Source organism: Myotis lucifugus, unplaced genomic scaffold, assembly GCF_000147115.1.
Source record: "Myotis lucifugus unplaced genomic scaffold, Myoluc2.0 scaffold_156, whole genome shotgun sequence".
NCBI classification, from domain to species: Eukaryota; Metazoa; Chordata; class Mammalia; order Chiroptera; family Vespertilionidae; genus Myotis; species Myotis lucifugus.
The window spans coordinates 2966429-2981865 of record NW_005871204.1 but is presented as its reverse complement, the minus strand read 5'-3'; the positions used below and the strand labels follow the sequence as shown (position 1 = coordinate 2981865).

At 41.9% G+C, this 15437-nt stretch overlaps 1 protein-coding gene across 6 annotated transcripts in view; it reads left to right on the top strand.

The window, feature by feature from the left end:
- Window positions 1-144: 144 nt before the first annotated feature.
- Window positions 145-15437, top strand: part of FRS2 (fibroblast growth factor receptor substrate 2) — a 112859-nt gene continuing 97566 nt past the window's right edge. The window contains exons 1-2 of one of the 6 annotated variants that reach the window (XM_023759472.1): window positions 145-297; window positions 1038-1149. The gene's annotated coding sequence lies outside the window, so the exon portion shown is untranslated. Of the gene's footprint in view, window positions 298-881; window positions 902-1037; window positions 1150-1174; window positions 1321-15437 lie in introns of those variants that run through there. The other 5 variants (XM_023759469.1, XM_023759465.1, XM_023759467.1 and 2 more) reach the window with 5 other exon arrangements.

Sequence of the window (15437 nt, the reverse complement as noted above, 5' to 3'; positions counted from 1 at the left end):
ATTTTAAATACCCCATCCTATTTGGGAGGCGGAGGGGTGCAGAGATAATAGGAAGGGCACGAGGCCCGGCCCCGCCTGGGAAGCCCGGCAGCTCCTGCCCGCGAGCAGTTCCGGTGCCAAGCCCGTCCCTCCCCCGCTCCCCCGGAAGTGCTTTCCCAGGTTCGGGCCGGAGAGAGGCCTGTAGGCACAGCCGCTGGGGCTCGATCGCCTCCGATTAGGGGCTCCTGCCCGGATCGGAGCCCGGGGGTCCGCGCCCGCCGCCCCGCGCCCTGACCCCTCCCAGCGCCCGGGCCGACGGTGAGTGGCCGGGGGACGGCCCGGGATGGGGCGGACCGTGTCGGGCTGGCGCTCCCGGGCCCCCGCTGCCCGCTCCGGGCTCCGGGCTCCGGGCTCCGGGCGCCGGGCTGGGCTGGGCTGGGCTGTCGGGGTTCGGGGAAGCGGGTTGTCGGCCGCCGCGGTCTTGGCCGAACCCGGCGGCCGGGAAGGAGCGGGCGGCGGGCCGCGGGGTGGGCGGGGCGGAGCCGGGGACCGGGTTCCCGGAGCTGTTGTTGCTGCTGGGACTGGAGAGTGGGAATGGGCTGGGCCTCGGTCCCCCCGATCCCCTCTTTTCTGCGCCCCCACATCTTCGCACGGCCTCCCAGATTTGGTTTTCTGTGTCCCACCGGCGTGGGGCTGGGGAGCTGCACACCGCACTCAATCTCGGGACCGAGTCCCCCACATTTTCGTCTTGTGGGTCTGCCTTCGGGCTGGTTCTTAGCCCGGGTCGCCGAGGTGTCGTCCCCTCAGCCCCAGGGCGGGGCGATGCGGGTGGAGATGCCCGAGGTCTTTGCCAAGCGCTCCCACCCGACGCGCTTGGGGGTTGCCCGGGTTCGACGTGGACCGCGCTTGGGACCGGTTCTGGGTAGGTCACTGTGGCCCCGGCGTGCCTCCCGCGATCTTCAGCGACTGGAATGCTTGCTCAACCTATTGTTCAAGTCGCTTCTTAACAAACACTTTGAGGAAAATCGGTTCAGATACGTTTCCTTATTTTCTTGCAGACGTACAAAACGATGCTGTTCTCTAATCGGTATTCCTCGTTCCTGTGGCTATTTGAAGTTACGGTTGTGTAATGAGTTCAGTCTGCGGTTGTTGCACGAATGGATCGCAGAGGTTTGGAGAATTATTAGTCTCTCCGTTCCCCGAAGTTTGTATAGACTTCATGTTTGGAACTGACATTTTCCATAACTTTTAAAGGAGAATTGTTCTCGGTAACTCCCGAGAGGTTCCCTATACTGTTCCAGCTGTTGTTGCAATGCAGAGAGTGCACACTGATGGGCACAGGTGATTCGTTTTTATTTATTTAAAAAGCTTCTATTATGAAGTGCTTAGCGCAGATACATTGAGGATTTCCTAAAGGAAAAAGTAAAGTAGGTATCTTTAATGAATAGATTTTAGATAGTAAACAGATGAAAGGTTTGTAGGAAATGAGGGTTTTCCACATTTAATAGTGATGTTTCAGTTACGATCGTAGGGGAATGCAGTGACTGCAGAATTTGACTATCGGCAGGTGACCAGTGCTTTTGCAGTGTAAAGTGCACACAAGCCACCGTTGTGAAGCAAGTGACACTTTCCTGCATTTTTCACCTGGTGCTTCTATTAGGACTTATACTGTAGGTATTTGGGTACTTATCTCATTCTCCTCCCACCGCTGACAGGGGAGGTAATAGGAATTAGGGAAAACAGACTGAAGTGACAAGTTCAGTGAGCTCTCCTATGCAAAAGAAAAGTTATTTCAGGATTGTTGCTCTTCAACAGGCAGAGGGTGGATGATTTTTTAAGTTCCTAGAAAAGATTGTGGAGGAAAGGTTAGTTGACTGACATTTACATTTAGTAGAAGCTGTAGATTCTTAACCATTTGAAGTGGTACTTGTTTAGATAGAGCTTACGGTTGGAGTATTATAATTGAGAGAATGTGGAAAAGGAGTCAAGTTAGATATGGTCATGGATCCGTACTGATGGTAGGTAATGTGTTTTGAAGGGAAATATTTCAACAGTTGTAATGGCAGAAAAAGATGCTTGGGAAAATCTTTTTCTTAGACACTGGAAATCTTATTGTATTCAAGTCAATTCAGCAGATACTGAACATTTGCATTGTAAGTTATATTATTCAAGTCAATTCAACTGATATTGAACATTTGCTATGTTAGATAGCCATGTACTGAACAAATAAAGATACAGCCCTAACAACTAAGAATTATGTTTTGGTAATGATGTGTCACAAGTCATGAAGAGATGAATTGTATTGTTTAAGTATATTAAACAATTTTTCTAATTGCTGGTGGTAGTGTGTGCTTCATGAAAAGCATTATTAGGCTTTATAGGGTACAGAGATGAAGCCTTCTGTCTTTAGGAATTTGAAATCTAGGAGGGGATGGAAGATATTTGCATAAACATTTACTACATAAAAAAATATATGTACATGTATAGGTTTGATGTAAAGTTTGGAGTTGTTTGAAAGGAAAATGGGTTCATTTTTAGCTGCAGTAATTATGGAGAGTAGTGGAGGTACAGTAATACTTCTGAAATTAACTCTGAAACTATTATTTATTGAGCACTAAGTGAGCACCAGGCTCTTTGCTAGTTGGGGACAATGTAGCTAGCAGGTAACTGAGCCCTATTTTGAATCCAGATCTGCCCAATGCCATGCCTGTGTGTTTCCACTACATGCTATCTTCCAATAAACTGGTAACCTGAGTTCAACTTTACAGAGGGTAAGACTTTTCTCAGACAAAAATTTAGGTGTTGGGAATAGGTGGATGAAGAAGGCTTTTTCAATAAAGGGAATGATGTGAGCACAGGTGTGGAGGAGGGAGAAGCTCATGGTGTACTCAGAGAAAAGTTAGTGGACCAGGTTACCTAGAATAGAATGTTCATTTTGGGGAATAAGGGTTGAGGTTTGAAATTTATTTATTTTTAAAATATATTTTCATTGATTTCAGAGAGGAAGGGAGATGGAGAGAGAGAGAAATAAACATCAATGATGAGAGAATCATTGATCGGCTGCCTCTTGCACACCCCACACTGGGGAAGGAGCCCCCAACCGTGCCATGTTCCCTGATGGGGAATCAAACTGTGACCTCCTGGTTCATAGCTCAGTGAGTGCTCAACCACTGAGCCACACCAGTCGGGCTGAGGTTTGAAATTTACTTTGGAGTTGGAACATGTTTAAATGCTGTACTTAGGAGTTCAACACTTGGGAGGTAATGAGAACTTCTAAGGTCTAAAAGTGTAGTGTGTAGAACTTTTTGTTGTAGAAAGCTGACTTTCAATATATAGAGTTGACCCTTGAAAATCATGGGTTGCAACTGCGTGGTATCATTTATATACAATAAATATATAGAGTACTGTAAATGAAATTTCTTAATAACATTTTCTTTTCTCTAGTTTACTTTTTTGTTACAATTATTGTATTATTTTCCATACAGTTGTGTATATATAAAACAGTTTATTCTTGTATTATTTATTTTATTTTCCATATGAACAACTGTAAACCTACTTTTGCCCCACCCTTTATGTTAATCAGCTGTTTATGTTATTGATAACAATTTTGGTCAACAGGCTATTCAGATTTTGGGGAGTCAAAAGTTACACGTGGTTTTTCAACTTTTGGGGATTTGTTGGTACCCCTAACCCCCACACTGTTCAAGGATCGACAGTAGTAAAAATACTGGGCAAGCGTCATGGCATTGGGATGATTTAGTAGGTGGTGGAAGGAAGGATTGTTGGGAAAGGTTTGGAGGAAGTTGAAGTTGAAGGCTATACTTATTTTAAATATGAGTGATGGCAATGGTGGTACTAGTACTAGAAATATGGGGAAGGGGATGCTTAATGAGATCAGTTTTGTTGAATATGTTTTTTATATACTTGCCAAACACTGGAAATGCCCAGAGGCTTTTGTAAAAGTGGGTTTGTAGTTCATGCTAGAGGGCAGTGCTAGGCATGTATTAAACCCGTGTAGAAAATAATACATGTACTTGTTGAGTCTGTATAAGGAGATGAAAGAAGGGAGAGTTTAGAGGGGAAAGAAAAAATTCTCTTAGATGGCATCTGTTTAAAAGAGAAGGAAAAGACCCTAAGAAGATAATTTTATATAGTGGGTAAAATACTTGATAATCTGTGTACTGCTCCCTCATATTGCAGATCAGATAGGATAGAAAGAATCTGATTATTGAAAATTCAAGTGGGGCCCTGGCCGCGTTCTCAGTTGGTCAGAGCGTCATTCCAATATGCCTAGGTTGTGGGTTCGATCAGGAGTTGAATAACAAATCGATCTCTCTCTCTTAAAAAAAAAAAAAAAAAGGATAGAAAATCCAATTGGGAATAAAATTTTCTTGCCATTGCTTTCACGAATACTATGCTATCATTGCCCTATTTCAGGGAGGACAAACTATTTCACACTCATTTGGTCCTGACTATCAAACTTTGGTCACTTAAGAGCTGTTTGGTTGTTTATTTTGGACACTTGCTGGCAAGTGATATGTGAGGATTTGGAAGCAAATCTCTGATACAGTATTCTGTTTATTTGTATGTATGACTTTCAATTTTGGTTTCAATACCAAGAACCCCTAAATATTCAAAGATAATTTTTGTACCTTCTATTACTACCGGCTGCTAATAGTGCCTTTCATAGAAAATGGCATTTAGTTACATGTTTTTCTTCTAATTTTTTAATAAGTACTTTTGATTAACATGAATGGTTTTGCCTGTAATATTTTTATATCTTAGAGGGAAAGAATGATAAGATACTTTTAACCATCAGGTAATGATACATATGTAAAGTCTAATTTGGAAACTTTAAGAACTATGGAATTATAAAATTGTGTGGTTTTCTGTTTAGATATTTAAATAGGGGGAATCTGTGTATTAATGTGTAGAAGACTGTTATAGTTTGCAGAATGAGGCTTCCAGTTGTAACTTTTTGAGGGAAAGTTTTGTTAATTTTAGACTGAGTTACTATGGAAGTGTTTGTTTCCTTCTTGAAATTAATATGTTGTTTTGTTTTTCAGGAATATGTTTTTCACTATATTACAGGCACGTGGGAATATCCTAAGAGCCCTGTGTCAATGTTGTTGGAGTCAGGGGGTTTGTGTGCTTTGTCTGGGCTGGTTGGCTTAGTTGCAGTGAGCCTGGTATTAATGAGGCAAAGGTCAGGAGTTCCATTTAGCTTCAGTCTGAATGATGGCCAGGCAGTATACCTCTCACTCCCACCAGCTGTCTTGGAAATTCCTCGGTTGTCATTGGTCACAAAGGTGACTGGATTAGGGCGGATCTTTATAGCACTGGAAGAATATTAGAGGAAACTTAGTATAATGGTTAGGAACTCTGATTCTGGAATTAGACAGACCTGTGTCAAATTCTTGGTCTGTGACCTTGGGAGAGTCCCTAAACCCCTCCAAGCCTCTGTTTCCTCATTATTGAATATTTTGTGTGGGCATGCCCTACTGCTGCTTTCTTTCTTCAAGTGGGAGTTAGTTGCTTAGACCTGTCATTCCCAAATGCTGCACTGTGGAGTGGTGTCAGTCCATGACAACGTTTTCACTTGTCTGAAGTGAGAATGAGAATGAGTTAGCTTCTCTGAAAGCTAAATCTATTGAATTTAAAAGATTTTTTCTAAAATTATCTTTTATCATTTTTGGTGTAAGCATATTAGTTCTTTTATGAAATAATGGTGATGGTAATTGGCAATTATTTTCTTTTTAAATGTCCTTGGCAAAATAAAGGTGGTACCTTTGATTTTTTAAGATTTTTGGTTCTATGAAATCTGATAATCTTGGTTTAAACAGAACCAGGGGTTTGGGGGGGAGTACTCATTCAACATATTTATGCATATTCAAGTTAGATTTGTGGTAGTCTGCCCTTGTATTACGCTAAGGCAGTGGTTCTCAACCTTGGCTGCAGATTAGAATCTCCTGGGAGTCTTTTTAAAATCCTGATTTCTGGGCCTCATCCTCCGGAAATTCTGTTTCTTTGTTAATAATGTTGTGGCCCCACCCCATAACAAAGAAGTAGAATTTCCCGAGGATGAGGCCTGGAAATCAGGATTTTAAAAAGATTCCCAGGTGATTCTAATGTGAGCCAAGGTTGAGAACCACTGTGCTAAGGGATTGTGATTCTCACCACCATTGAATTTAATTTTGTCAACTTTTTACATTACAGCACATTTCAAGGGATAGTTCAGATAGTTTTCAGTTGAGTTCAAACAAGTTGCTCCAAATTACTTGTTGAAAACTGTGTTTCTCAACAGAGTCCCAGGGGTAAAGAGGCTAACCGTGGGGGCTGCCTGAGGGTGCTGCTGTAAGTCATTACTCTGTTGATTAGCCAACAAGATAAATAACTTGCCTTTGACATAGTGGAGTAGTAGAAACTGGCTTTCCTTTTTACCTCTTCTGCAGGAAAGATCCTTGAAGTTATAGCAAGAAAAGCTTTTTTTAAATTTAGCATAGCAAGTAAAACTTGTACTACAAATATCAGTATTCAAAATGCTTTCTAGAGAAAGAATAGTTCAGCACTTTGCATAATGGGTTATGTAAGTGGAGCCACAGAAGTCCTCCTGGGGACACAGACCAGTTATTAGCATAAGTGTTTATTGAAATTATATTCAGTTGTCTAGCTGAGAAGTTTATTGACTCTCTGGTTCACTTAGAGGGTGTGTGTGTGGGGAATTTAAGGTGCAAACCTTGCCTAAGTGACTGTTAAAATTAAGACTTATTTGTTTCCTTTGAGTGTTTTGATTAGGTAATTTTATTATTATTTTAAAATATATTTTTATTGATTTCAGAGAGGAAGGGAGAGGGAGAGAGAGAAACATTAATGATAAGCGAGAACCGTTGATTGGCTGCCTCCTGTACGCCTTCTACTGGGAATCGAGCCTGCAACCCAGGCATGTGCCCTGACTGGAATCGAACCATGACCTCCTGGTTCATAGATTAATGCTCAACCAATGAACCACACTGGCCAGGACCTAAAATTTACTTTTATTACAAAAGCATACAGTATAATATATGTACAATTTAAGTAATTATAAAATGAACTACCATGTACCACTAATTAGCTTAGAACACTGCCAGCATCTTTGAAGCCCTTTATACTCCTCACCATTTGTGTTTAATAATTCCCCATTCCCCCTTCCACCAACCTCTGGCAACAACTCTTTTACTTTGTCTCTGTATATTTGACTATTTTAGGTACCTCATACAATATTTGTCCTTTTTTGTGTGACTTATTTCACTTAGCATGATATCTTCAAAGTTTATGTTGTAGTATGTTCATTGAGTTTTTATTTTTATTTTTTTAATATATTTTATTGATTTTTACAGAGAGGAAGGGAGAGGGATAGAGAATCAGAAACACTGATGAGAGAGAAACATCGATCAGCTGCCTTCCTGCATACTCCCTACTGGGGATGTGCCCGCAACCAAGGTACATGCCCTTAACTGGAATCGAACCCGGGATCCTTCAGTCCGAAGGCTGACGCTCTATCCACTGAGCCAAACCGGTTAGGGCTCATTGAGTTTTTAAAGGTTTCATGTACTATATTTTTTTTTACTTCTAGAAGTTTTATTTCGTTCCTTTTTAAGACTCTCCTTTTTTGTAGTCTTATTCCTTTTCTTTTTAATCCTTACAGGAGGGTATACTTATTAATTTTAGAGAGAGGAGGGAGAGAAAGAAAGAAAGAAAGGAAGAAGAAAGAAAGAAGGAAAGAAGGAAACATTGATTGGCTGTCTCCCATGCTTGGCCTGACTGGGCACTAGATATATGCCCTGACTGGGATTCAAACCTGAAACCTTTGGTATATGGGATGACGCTCCAGCTAACTGAGCCACCTGGCCAGAGCATTACTCCTTTTCTTGATCATGTTCTCAAGAAATAGATTCTTATGAACCTATTAAATATATTATCTTATATATTTTTTCTAATATCTTTGCAGATGTGATTCTGCTGTTTGTTTTTCCTGGTTCTTGCTCATGTGCTATGCTTTCTTGTTTGTTTTATAATTTAAATGTGAAGTTTCTTAGAACTTTCTCTCTGTTAATTTTACAGAGTAATTTTTTTTAAAGGTAAACTGAATAGACACATACTTCTTTTATTTATTTTTTATTTTATATCTTTATTGATTTTAGAGAGGAAGGGAGAGGGGGAGAGAAATAGAAACATCCACTGGGGATCTAGCCTGCAACCCAGGCATGTGCCCTTGACTGGAATCAAACCTGGGACCCTTCGGTCCGCAGGCTGACACTCTATCCACTGAGCCAAACCAGCTAGGGCTACAGAGTAATTTTTAAAAGTACTTTAAAATTGTGTAGCTTAGAGCTTATAACTAAATCCGTGGAGGTTAGTATCCTGTTTCTTAAACTTTTTATTTTGAGATAACTTTAAACTTAAAGTTGCAAGAATGATATAGTAGATGCTTTTATACCTTTTACCCATACTCATAAATAAATTTTTAACATTTTGTCATATTTGTCTTATGGCATATATACACACACATTTATTTTTGTGAATCATTGAAGAATGGGTTGTATGCCTTTTTACTTCTTATACCTCAGGGTATATTTCCTAAGAATAAGGATATTTTCTTATGCAGTTAAAGTACCGTTATCAAATTCCAGAAATGTTACGTTGATACTTTAATCTATATTTTATATTCCAGTTCTGTCAGTTTGATCATGTATTGTATTTGGTTGCTATTTCTCTTTATTCTTCTTTAATTTGGAAGAGTTTCTCAGCCTTTCTTTGTTTTGCATTTAATTGAAGAATACAGTTCAGTTATTTTATAGAAAGTTTTTCAATTTGGTTTTGTCTGATTTGATCTGATTTTCTTGTGATTTGATTCAGGCTATTTATTTATCTTTAGTCAGACTACTACAAAAGTGATGTGTTCCTCTCAGGATATCACATATGGATATATATAATGTCCATTTGCCCCTCATTAATGATTTTAAATTAGATCAAGATGTTACCTGGTTTATTCACTATACAATTACTCCCCCCCGCCCCCCCTTGCAACTAGTAAGCATTATGCAGGGTGATAATCAGAGTGTTTTGTTTTTTTTCTTAATGAAAAGCTAGGTATAGTGATAGTATACCTTACATTTGTATAGTGCTTTCCAGTTTGCCAACCATTTTTATATTTTATAAATTTTTTTATGATTTTATTTTAATAGTCATGACAATAGTACCTTTTATAGTTCTGGAAACTAAGACTAAGAGACATAGCTAATAGGAGGTAGCTTTGGCATTTAAACCTTGGTTTTCTTAAGATTTTTTTACTAGCTATAGTTGCCTTTTAAATTACTAGACAGACTGTAAACTTAGATATGATCTGTGTCTTGTTCACTGTTATATTGTTACTACCTTGGACTGTTGAATAAACAGCATAGACATAGTGTAATTACATTATTTATATATTTTATATTTATACTAGAGGCCTGGTGCACAAAAATTTGTGCACTCGAGGGGGGGGTGTGTGTCCCTCAGCCCGGCCTGTGCCCTCTCGCAGTCTGGGACCCCTCAGGGGATGACCACCTGCTGGCTTAGGCCCGCTCCCCAGGGATTGGGCCTAAGCTGGCAATCAGACATCTCTCTGGCAGCCCGGGAGCCCTTGGGAGATGTCCACTTGCCAGTGGGGAGCAGGTCTAAGCTGCAGTTGGACATCTTTAGTGCTACTGAGGAGGCGGAAGAGGCTCCCACCACCACCGCTGTACTGGCAGCCATCAGCCTGGCTTGTGGCTGAGCGGAGCTCCCCCTGGGGAAGCGCACTGACCCCCAAGGGGCGGCTCCTGCATTGACTTCTGCCCCCTGGTGGTGAGTGTTTCTATTATTGACCATTAATTCCCATTTGTTTTGCTTTAAGGTTAATTTTGCATTTTACCCTTTTTTTATATAGAATAGAGGCCTGGTGCATGGGGGGCTGATGGGTGTTTGCAGGATGGTCACACCCCTTTAAGGGTAGGGGTCCCCACTGGGGTGCCTGGCCAGCCTGGGTGAGGGGCTGATGGCTGTTTGCAGGCTGGTCAAGGCCCCCCCCCCAGTGGGGACCCTCACCCCATGGAGGTTTGGCCAGCCTGGGTGAGGGGCTGATGGCTGTTTTCAGGCTGGCCACACCCCCTTTAGGGTGGGGGGTCCCCACTGGGGTGCCTGGCCAGTCTGGGTGAGGGGCGGAGGGTTGTTTTCAGGCTGGCCAAGCCCCCCCCTGGTGACGGAAGCTCCCAGTCTCTCCTTTTTTTCTTTCTTTTTTTTTTATTCTGGGATTTATTTACCTTCTACAGGTGAAACTTTGTTGCCTTGAGAGGAGCTCAGAGCCAGCCAGGGTGGGCGGGAGGGAAGCCTCCTGCTCGCTCCAGCTCCGTGGCCATGGCCAGCTGAAAGCAGGTATCTGGGGTTTATTTACCCTTCTATAATTGAAACTTTGTTTGCTTTGAGTGGAGCTCAGAGCCGCCACAGCAGGCGGGAAATTGGCTTCCTTCCATCATTGGGGCAACCAAGCCTCCTGCTTTCTCCAGCTCTGTGGCTGCCAGCCGCCATCTTGATTGTGTTAATTTGCATATAGTTGCTCTGATCGGCTGGTGGGCGTGGCTTAAGGCATAGCAAAGGTACGGTCAATTTGCATGTTTGTCTTTTATTAGATAGATATGAATACTAGTGACCCGGTGCACGGATTCGTGCACATTGAAAGGAAATTAATTAGAAGGTGGCCGGTGGGGTGGGACTGGGCGAGACCAGCTGGACACGCCCTGGAGCCAACCTCCCACTGTCCATCTCAGTGTCTGCAGAGTGAGCGGGACCCCTCCAGCAGGTGGGGTCCCTCAGCTTGGCCTGCGGGGATCGGGCTGAAACCGGCTCTCTGACATTCCCTAAGGGGTCCTGGAGTGCGAGAGGGCACTCTGCAAAGTTGCTGTCTTATAGGGTGTGGAACGCAAAGGCAAGTGTGCAGTAAACCAGATTTGGGCCGACAGTGCCCCAGCAACAACATAACCAATGGCTGAAGGTGGAATCGCGTGGCCCTGTGAGGAATCGGGCTCCCTCCTCTCTGGTTTCGGGGTGCGTCACCTGAGAACTGCCGCTGCCAAGTCACAGCAGCTCAGCAGCTCCTGCCCTCTGGTGGTCAGTGTGTGTCATAGTGACTGGTCGGATGGGCGGAGGGACACTTAGCATATTAGCCTTTTATATAGATAGATAGGTGTAATACATAATGTGTAAGCATATGTAATATATATTGTTGCTGAGAGCTAAAAGCTCATGTGAAAGGGTTTTTTGAACTTTGCATTACAAGCTAAGAATTTTCAGATAAAAAAGTTGATGGATTTGCACATAGCAAAGAAAATTTGGCTTTCTTGAAAGCATTTTGTGATAAAGATTAGTGAGGCAAATTTTCTGATACTAGCTCAGTTCTTTTCTTAGACATATCTTTAAGATTTGTGGGATCAGTGGAAATGATTTAAAGTTTTCTAAGGTCAACTTTTGCATTGATACTAGCTTGTATGCAGTGTTGATTAATGTCATCTTTTGCCCTGGTGAATTGGTAGAAGCTGGACCCTATCCAAATGTATACCTGTTTTAAAAATTTTGTTGTTAATCCTCACCTGAGGATATTTTTTCCATTGATTTTTAGAGAGAGTGGAAGGGAGGGGGGAGAGAGAGATATCGATTGTTTGCCTCCTGCACACGTCCAGACCAGGCCAAGGATCGAGCCTGAAACCGAGGTATGTAACCTTGACTAGAATGGAACCTGAGACCCTTCAGTCTGTGGGCCGATGCTCTAACCACTGAGCAACCAGCTAGGCCCCCTTTTTTTCCTTTTATCTCTTACCTCCTACCTCCTACCTCCCATTCTGTTAAAGCTGGAGGAACTTGGCCATTGAATCTTAACTAGAGCATGAATTCATCCATTGACTCGTTAATTCAGTAAATAGTTATTGGGGCCTAGTAGGTATCAAGAACAGTATAGGCTTTGAGGTTAAAATGCTGAATTAAGATAGAGTCCTGGCCCTGGCCAGTGTGGCTCAGTTGGTTGAGCCACGTCCCATGCACTGAGAGGTCACAGGTTCGATTCCTGGTCAGGGCACATAAAAGATTCAACCAACAAATGCATAAATAAGTGGAACAACAAATTCGTGTTTCTCTCTCTGCCTTCCCCTCTCTGCCTGTCCCATTTTCTCCCTCTCTCTTTAAAATTAAAAAAAAAAAAAGGATGTGGTTGCTGTCATGTAAGAAAATTTTGAGGGCTATTGCTTAATGGATATACTATAAAATATAGGCTTTGAGATTCAAATCAATTCAGTTAAGCATATTCTGAAAATTGAGTGATTCTTTCATTTAAATTGAAGCCTTTTATTCAGACCTGACCTAAGTAAATTATGTTCAATCTAAAGACTGCCATTTGTTTCATATGGAGTTTTATGAATAGTTAGTGGGTAGTGGTGTGTTGGAAGTATACTAGAGGCCTGGTGCATGAATTCGTGCATGGGTGGGGTCCGGTGGAGGGGGCTGATCGGGGGCGGGGCCAGCCGGGGTGAGGGGCCATAGACGGTTGGCCGTCTGTGGCCCCACCCCCTGGTCGAACTCCTGGTTGAACTCCCAGTTGAGGGGACAGTTTGCATATTAGCTTTTTATTATATAGGATTATGTGGATCATTTTACATTCCCTTATCTCCTACCTGCTCAAAAGAAAGCTATTATACATGCAAGTGCACTTTTTAAAAACTTTTATTTTGAGGTAGAGGCTCAGAATGTCAAAAAAAATAGTAGGGTCCTATATCCTCTTCACTTAGTTTCCCCAGTGTGTCATCATATGTATCAGTCATACAGTTTGAAAGCCAGGAAATTGATATTTACTGTTAACTAGACTGTAGACCAGTGATGGCGAACCTTTTGAGCTCAGCATGTCAGCATTTTAAAAAACCCTAACTTAACTCTAGTGCCGTGTCACATATAGAAATTTTTTGATATTTGCAACCATAGTAAAACAAAGACTTATATTTTTGATATTTATTTTATATATTTAAATGCCATTTAACAAAGAAAAATCAACCAAAAAAATGAGTTCGCGTGTCACATCTGACACGGGTGTCATAAGTTCGCCATCACTGCTGTAGACCATATACAGACTTTACCGTTTTTAAAACCTGCATTGCTGTGGGTGTGGGTGTGTACTTCTGTGAAATTTTATTCCATGAATAGTTTTGTGTAACTGTTACTGCAGTCAAGATATAGAACTTCCTAGTGTTACCTCTATGTATTCATACCCCCTACCACTAGCTTTGTCATTTTGAGAATATTATATGAATGGAGTCGTACAGTATGTAACCTTTTGAGGTGCATATTTTAAATATAATTTGTTTTAATTCTAAAAGTAAAATAACATTGTAAAAAGGTTAGACAGTAGAACCCTGGCCAGTGTGCTAAGTGGTAAGAGGGTTGGCTCACAGACCAAAGGGTCTCGGGTTCATTTCCTGGTTAGGGGCACATACCTTGGTTACAGGTTCCCCAGCTCCAGTAAGGGTGCTGTGGGAGGTAACCAATCGATGTGTCTTTCTCACATGGATGTCTCTCTCTCCTCCTCTCTAAAATACAAAAAATCCTGCAGAAAACACCTTCCAGCATATAGATTTCTTTGTGTTTTTAGTTATTTCCTAGGGTAGATTCCCAGATGTGTGATACTGAACCAAAGGATATGAAGGTTTTTAGCCTTGAAACATTTGGTCAGTTGTTTCTCGAAAGGATGGTATGTACTATTTTACTGTATTCTTGTTAGAGTGGATATTAGTTACCCACCCCCAACTTCATACGTGAATAAGGTACTTCATTGTTCTAATTTTAGAGTGCATTTCTTTATGTAACAATTTCCATGAAAAGTAAAATTGATTGTAATGTCAAAATGACATGAACTATTAAAGATGTGCTTTTGCTTTTACTAGTAAGTAATTTGGAAAAGCATTTTAATATCTATGCCCAGTATTCAACAGTTCTGAGCAAGAGGTTGAATCACCAGATCTATCCCTATACCTTACCTGTAACCTCTTTTTTTTTTTAGATACATGTACCTATATGTTCATTGCAGCATTATTTATTTATTTAAATATATTTTTTATTGATTTCAGAGAGGAAGGGAGAGGGAGAGAGATAGAAACACCAATGATGATGAGAAAGAATCATTGATTGGCTGCCTCCTGCATGCCCCCTACTGGGGATCGAGCCCGCTACCCAGGCTTGTGCCCTTTACCAGAATTGAACCTGGAACACTTCAGTCTGCAGACCGAAGCTCTATCCACTGAGCCAACCTGTCTAAGGCACCTGTAACCTCTTTAGTTAACAGATTTGTTGCCTACAAAATGATTGCCAATTTCTTCATTGCTTCTCTCTCTGGTCTCTGCCATTATCTTCTAGTTCAGTGGTTCTGAACCTTGGCTGCACATTAGAATCACCTGGGAATCTTTTTAAAATCCTGATTTCTGGGCCCCATCCTCCAGAAATTCTGTTTCTTTGTTACTAATGTTGTGGCCCCACCCCATAACAAAAGGAACAGAATTTTCCGGAGGATGAGACCCAGAAATCAGGATTTTAAAAAGATTCCCAGGTGATTCTAATGTGCAGCCAAGGTTGAGAACCACTGTTCTAGTTACTCTCTTTAATTTGGATGCTTGACCTTTCCCCTTGTGTCTACTCTCGTTTTAAACAGCTGCTGCTCCCTCCACTGGTACCATACCAGCACCTCATTCATCTTCCTGCCTGCCTGCCTTCCTTCCTTCCTTCCTTCCTTCCTTCCTTCCTTCCTTCCTTCCTTTCTTGTTTCTTTCTTTCTTTCTTTTTCTTTCTTTTTCTTTCTTCCTTTCCTTCTTCCTTTCCTTCCCTTCCCTTCCCTTCCCTTCCCTTCCCTTCCCTTCCCTTCCCTTCCCTTCCCTTTCCTTTCCTTTCCTTTCCTTTCCTTTCCTTTCCTTTCCTTTCCTTTCCTTTCCTTTCCTTTCCTTCCTTTCTTTCCTTTCTTTCCTTTTCTTCCCTTCCTTCCTCCCTCCCTTCCTTCCTTCCTTCCTTCCTTCCTTCCTTCCTTCCTTCCTTCCTTCCTTCCTTCCTTCCTTCCTTTTTTTCTTTTTCTTTTTTTAATTAAATCTTTATTGTTCAGATTATTACAGTTGTTTCTCTTTTTCCCCCCATGGCTCCCCTCCACCTGGATCCCACCCCTCCCCTCTGCCCTTACCCCCCCCCCCACTGTCCTCATCCACAGGGGGACAATTTTTTTCCAGTCTCTTCCCGCACCCCCACACCCTTTTCCCCCCGAGAATTGGCAGTCCACTCCCTTTCCATGCCCCGGAGTCTATTAAATCCACTAGTTTACTCTGGTCATCAGATTATTAATTCACTTGATTTTTAGACTCGTGTTGGTGATAGATATGTAATTGGTG